Here is a 6,042-nt window from a genome sequence, read left to right as displayed (position 1 = left end):
ACTACATATCCCAACACCGTGCTGCAGAGTGACTCCTGTGAAGTAAGATGGCAAAAACCTACAGCCCAACTGACGAGGGACATGGTCGTGATTGCTGACCCTCTGACACCGTGTGCTCTGCCAGCCCTGCTGCCCTCCTCGGAAGGACTCCTGGCAGCAGGCGTCACTGAGCAGATGTCAGACACTGCAGCCCAGAGCACCAGGTCTCACCGTGAAGAACACGCAGCTCTCTTCCTCCCCCTGTCAGAACTGCCCTGGAGGTGACACCACATCTGAAATGTGGGCACTTGGTCTGAATGGTACCTGTCCCCTACAAGACAGCTAAGAGACCTTGCTCAGAAAAGAAGGGCTACAGAGAACGCAACACAATCTACATTAGTCAGGTGGTAAGAGAACAAAACTCCCACCGCAGACCACCTAGTTCTGTGCCAACGGAGAGGAGCCTCAGTGCCGCTGGGCAGCAGGCTCAGCAGGGCCCAGCAGTGGCACCGGTCACAAACCTCAGGCCACATCTGATGAGCATCTGGAAAAAACAAAGAAAGAAGCCCTGGCTTGTGTGCCAGGTTGTGCACTGAAACCTGAAGAAAGGTCAGTTAACCTCTGGAAAGGCCACCCTAATTCACCCTGTTTGTTAACATTCAAAGCAGTGAATTCCAAGATGTTATAAGGGCAATGGCTAGAGAACCACCACCCAAGGGGATGCTCCCAACTGCACCATGAACTGCCTGTTCCAGGTGTATCTGGATCGATGGGCTTTGAGTTGGCCATGAAATCAAGACCTTTACAGATTCCACCTGTCTGCACAGCAGCGTGTGCTCTGACCTCCTCAGGCTCAGGTGCTTTTGGCTCCAGCTGCTCCCGCACTTGCTCCTCGGCCAGGGCTCTCCTGAGATCTTCTCTGTGCCTTGGAGTCTGAGGACAGTGATGTGGGATACTCTGGGCAGGTGGGAAGAAAAAAAATAAATCCATCCCAGATTACTTTCTGTATGAAAGTGGTACTCCTTCTGCCCACAGGTAAACGAAGATGATCGCCTCTCACCCCACAGACGTGCAGTTCAGGGCCCTGACCCCCAGGAGGGAGTCGTGGGCTCCGTGCACCATGGGGGTGTTTGCTCCCCAGGCCTGTGCTGCACCCAGCTCCTCGGGACCGGCCCCACAGGGCCCTGCCCCAGCACCCTTCTCGGCTGCCGCGTGGGCCAGAACAGCCACAGCCGGGCACAGGGCACCGGCGTGAGCACAGGGGACACGGGCTGCCCCTCTGTGCTCTCACCCCGGCACTGGAGGTTTCTGCCCCAACTCCTCCAGGGAGGAAGAGGCCTGTGTCTTGATGGCTTCCCATCCCAGAAAGGCCGACCCTCCCGCCCATACACAATGCCAAGGAGGAGAAATGCAGCCACTGCTTACTTTTGCCTGGCACTGAAGCAAAGCCTTGACGGTCGAGGCAGTTAACATCACCGGCTAGAGAAGAGAACAAAGGCCAAGTGGGAGAAACTCCTCTGATGGTCCATGCTAGAAAGCAGAGTCACTGCCTTGACCCAGCTGGAACAACAAAAACACTTCCAGATCCACTGAGGCCCAAGACTTCCATGAGTAGACCAGTCGAGGGCAGTGGGATCACCTGCATCTCCTGGGCTCTACTCCTTTGCCCGTGCACAGGGAATGGACAAAGGAGGAGCTCTGTATCACTGAACCTGGCTTTGCTGTCTCCCCTGCAGCCCCTCCAGCACCATTTACATCAGAAGAAATCCAGGCACAAAAGGAGCAAGTGGTGGCAGCAGGATTGGCTCGGTGTCACTTCACCAACAAGTAAAGCTGAGTAAGTCAGCCAGCGCTGCCCCGCAGCTGCCCCAGCAGTGGGGGTACCTCTCCCCCAGCTCTCGAGTTCCCTTTCAGCTCAGCTGGAGCATCCCACTGACGGCCACGCTGGCGCCAGAGGCTTGCGACTGCAGCGGGGCTCACCTGAGGATGGCATCCAGCCAGAGCTCTTGCCTCCGGGGAAAGAGCTGTTTCCTTCCTCCAGAGCTCTTTTCCGGGGCTGCAGCATGGGGCTGGCACCAGCTGGGGCTCTGCTGTGAGAAAAAGGCAGGGGTGACCCTGGAGTCCCACCCACGTACCCGGTCCTGGGACACGGCAACCTGCCCCTCCGCCCATCACCATCACGGGACCCGGAAAGCAGCACCGCCAGCCCTGGCGTGGACCTGAGCCGTCTCTTGACAGAGGAGTCTCTAACCAGCGGCCTAGAAAGAGGGCAAATTTCACAGAATTAAGCTGTGCTCAAGTTTTTGCAGGCAGTATGGTTTTTTGAGCTGCCTGGTGGTGCTGTTGCCGGGGAACACTCAAGACGCAGGCAGGAGGTGGAATGTGCGCAGCGAGAGCGAGCGATGGTTTGTGCAGCTGTTCAATGGGTTTGGCCTTTAAATGTGACCAGCCTGGTACGCCTGGTTCCTTTTTCCTTTTCAGACTGTATTTAGAGCTTACATCATACTTTTTAAAAAGCAAAACAAACAAGCAGACAAAGAAAAAAAAAATAGGCAATTTTTCTTCCCCCAGCTGGGCTTTTTTTCCCTGGCCCTGGCCACTTTGCAGCATGATGATTGGCCCCAATATTAGTGCACAGGACTGGGCCCAGGGCAGGGCTTTGGCAGGCAGCACCTTCCTGAGGCTCCCAGTAATGCAGTTCAGGGGGAGCGCTGGAGAAATGGGGGCACTCACCCATAATTGCTCTTTCTGGTCTCTCCCCATCGCTGTCTGTCCGGATCCCTGCCCCCATTTTTTAGTCCCTCCCTCTCTGTCTTTAGCCCATCGCTATTTTGTCTTTCTCTTTCTTTCTCTGTCTGACTCCCTGTCTGCAGTTTCTCATTCCTCCCCGTCTGTCCTATAGCCTGTTGCTACTTTTTCATTTCTCCACACCTCCTTCTCCCTCTCCTCTTTTTTTCTGTCTCCATGTCCTGCTCTCCTGCAGCCTGGCCCCTCTCTCTTGCCTGTCTCCCCTGCTCAGCTGCCTGGGCCTTCTCTCTGGGCCTCTGTCCTGCTCCCCATCCCCTTCTGCTCTTCCTCCATCTCCATCCCGGAGACCATCGCTGTTCTGTCCTTCTCTGCCCCTTGTCCTGACCCACACCCTGTTTCTCAGTCTCTAGGGACAGTTTCCATCTTCTCTTGCTCCGTGCAGTGCTCTGTGTCCCTGCCTCTCCCTTGCTCTTCCCTCTCACCCTTTCCCCTCCATCCCTCTCTTCTGCTCCCCGTCCCACGTCTCTGTCACTCCACTCTCCTGGTTCCTTTGCTGTCTCTCGCCCCCCGGCCCGCTCACTCGCCCAGCCTGTGTCTGTCCGTCCCTCTGTCCTCCTTCCTGCCCTTATGCTCTCGCTGACCCTCCGTCCTGAGGCTCATCACTCTCTTTCTTCCTGCACTCACTGTCCCCTTCCCCTCCTCCCGCTCTGCCCCTCTGCCTGGCTCCTCACCAGTATTTCTCCTTCCCCCACTCCCTGCCCAGCTCCCCCCACTCTCCTCGTCCCACTGCCCGTTCCCATCCCTCTGCCCGCCGCCCGTCCCTCTCCGGCCAGCCCAACGCCTGTCCCACCTCTCTCCGCCGCTCTGTCCCTCCTTCTTCTTCTTCTTCTCCTTCCTCTTGTCCTTCAACTCTTCCCCCGCCTCTCCCCTGCTCCACCGGCCGGAGCAGCCCGGGGAGGCGGCCATGGGGCTGGGGGGCGGGGCCGGGCCGGGGGACGGTGTCCCCGCAGGGTCAGACCGCGGGAACCGGCGCCCCGGGGCATGCTGGGAGCTGCAGGCCTGGGCTGCTGGGCGGCCATGTTGGCTCCCGGGGCATGCTGGGAGCTGCAGTCCTGGGCTGCCGGGCGGCCATGTTGGCTCCCGGGGCATGCTGGGAGCTGCAGTCCTGGGCTGCCGGGCGGCCATGTTGGCTCCCGGGAGGTGCAGCCTCTGCTCCAGCTGCGGCCCGGCTGAGGTCAGTACTGGGGTCACCCGTGAGGAGTGAGGCCCCTGGGCAGGGGTCGGGGTTTCTCCTGCCCGCTGGATGCCTGGGGGGTGTGTGTGTGCGCTCCCGGTCAGCTGGAGGCAGGCCCGGCCAGCGCAGGCCCAGGAGTAATGTGAGAGCTGGGGAGGGGAGGGGGAGGAGACAGACCCCCTGGGCACAGGCACCGGGCAGCCCCGCCCCCAGAGCCCCCGGGAGACCCCCAGCACCTTGAGTTACTACACTCATAGGAGTAGTGTGTTTTTCTGTTAACTCTTACAGGGCCTTTGTTGTCCTTCAAGCAGTGTTCATTCCCCTGTGTGCAAAAAAGGGAATCTTACACACGGAGCTGAATCAGTTTAATCCGTATTTGTGCAAAGATGGGGGCTAGGTTCAATTCCACAAAGCTGGCATGCTACACAAAGGAACTGCTGCGTATTTATCTTGTTACATGATTAGTAAAAACCTGCCTAAGATTACACTCATGGGTCCGTAATTACTATTCCATCTGCTGTTGGTTAGTTATAGTTAAATTACCATCGCTTGCTGTGTAAATTAGCACACATGCTCCTTACAGTCGTGGGGGGGGGCAATTCTCTCTGGTCTTGAATTGAGTGAGTAGTCACAGTCTCCCCCCCGCCCCCCCCCGCCACCTTAGCCTTTCCCCCCAGTTATTGCTGATTCTTGCTGAATTCATGCTTCTCAGACAATCATCCAAGCATCTGGCATCTTCTGGGACAGGATGTTTCCCTCTTAACACTCCTTTAGCTGTTCTTCAAAGGTAGAGCTGTTAGCCAGGCACCCACTGTTCATGCAAAGTTGGGGAAACTCACTCCCTTATCTCCTGGTTCCTTCTTTTCATGGCAAGAGTCTTAAATCAGAAACTGCCCCTGTCATTCTTCTATTTACAAGGTCAGAATGAGCAGAGAAGACAATTTCCTAGAGACATCAGGGAGGCCAGGCTGTGAGCTCTGCTGCTCCCCGGCTGCACCCTGGCTTTCAGCCTGGGGCTCGGGGCCACCCAGCTCACAGCCTGTCGGCCAGCGCCTCGCCCAGGGGGTGACAGATGCGGGTGTCCAACACCAGCCCAGACAAACACCGCCGTTGCTGCGGGGCTGGGCTGTGCCCCAGTTTATGACTGCCAGCCTTACTGCTCAGGGCAGGACTGAAGCAGAAACGGGGCTGTGAGAAGGGCTCAGGACCAGGGCCCTGGCCATGTAACCCCCAGAAAGGGATGGCACCCCAAATATCGGGACATAATCTGCCACTTTTTGGTTTTAGCCTGATTTGCAACAGTGCCAATGGAAGTGCCTGAGACCATTTTAAAGTAGTTTCTTGACTTATTTTGCTAATTTGCCTTTTTAGAGTCGGAATCGTTCTTTCTACCTTTCCGCTGGACTGTGGCCTCCATGGTGTGTTGATTAGCAGAAAAAAGACTCTACAACTCAAATAGAGTTATAAAGCAGGTGTGTTTACTCTGCCCGGGGTGCAAGGGGATTTCTCCACAAAGTGATACTGAGAAATGATTATTGTTTTGAGATTTATTTAATTATTTATAGCAAGTTATAGTATTACTTATAGTATTTTTTTTAATATTGCTAAGAATCCTGCTTGCCCGGACTGATTTGTGGAATGTTGCCCAGCGTCCCTGGGGGGCGGCAGGGGGGTCGGGGCAGCCCCCAGAGAGCCCCCCCACACCTGCCCAAGGCAGTGATTCGTGGAAAAAAGACTCTACAACTCAAACAGAGTTACCCAGGAGGTCTGTTTACTCCGGCGCTGGGGTGCAGGGGGATTTCTCCACAAAGCTTGCACACCCACCGCACATTTTACCAAAAACTGATAGAGTGTGGATATCCATATTCATTGGATTACATAACACACACATCCATATGCATGAGTGAGGCTGGGTTAGTTAGAAAGGCCGATGTCAACAGTGTATGTCATCTTTGCACCTGCGCATCGCCTCCTGGTGGGCGTTTCCGAGGGGCTTTGGGAGGAAGGCTCGTAGTCTTTCTCACTTTGTTTTTTCCCCGGAACATGCGCAGATTCTCTTGGCCAATTTCTTGAATAACAAG

The 6,042-nt window shown here is 56.0% G+C and overlaps 1 long non-coding RNA gene across 1 annotated transcript; it reads left to right on the top strand.

The window, feature by feature from the left end:
- Positions 1 to 3,862: 3,862 nt before the first annotated feature.
- Positions 3,863 to 5,434, top strand: LOC141961763 (uncharacterized). The gene is made up of 2 exons (XR_012633833.1): positions 3,863 to 3,961; positions 5,333 to 5,434. It is a non-coding gene; the product is annotated as an uncharacterized LOC141961763 (long non-coding RNA).
- The last annotated feature ends 608 nt before the right edge of the window (positions 5,435 to 6,042 follow it).

The sequence above is a fragment of the Athene noctua genome, chromosome 6 (genome assembly GCF_965140245.1).
Source record: "Athene noctua chromosome 6, bAthNoc1.hap1.1, whole genome shotgun sequence".
Classification (NCBI taxonomy): Eukaryota; Metazoa; Chordata; class Aves; order Strigiformes; family Strigidae; genus Athene; species Athene noctua.
The sequence above is the reverse complement of the archived record's forward strand: the minus strand, read 5'-3'. Positions and strand labels throughout refer to the sequence as shown.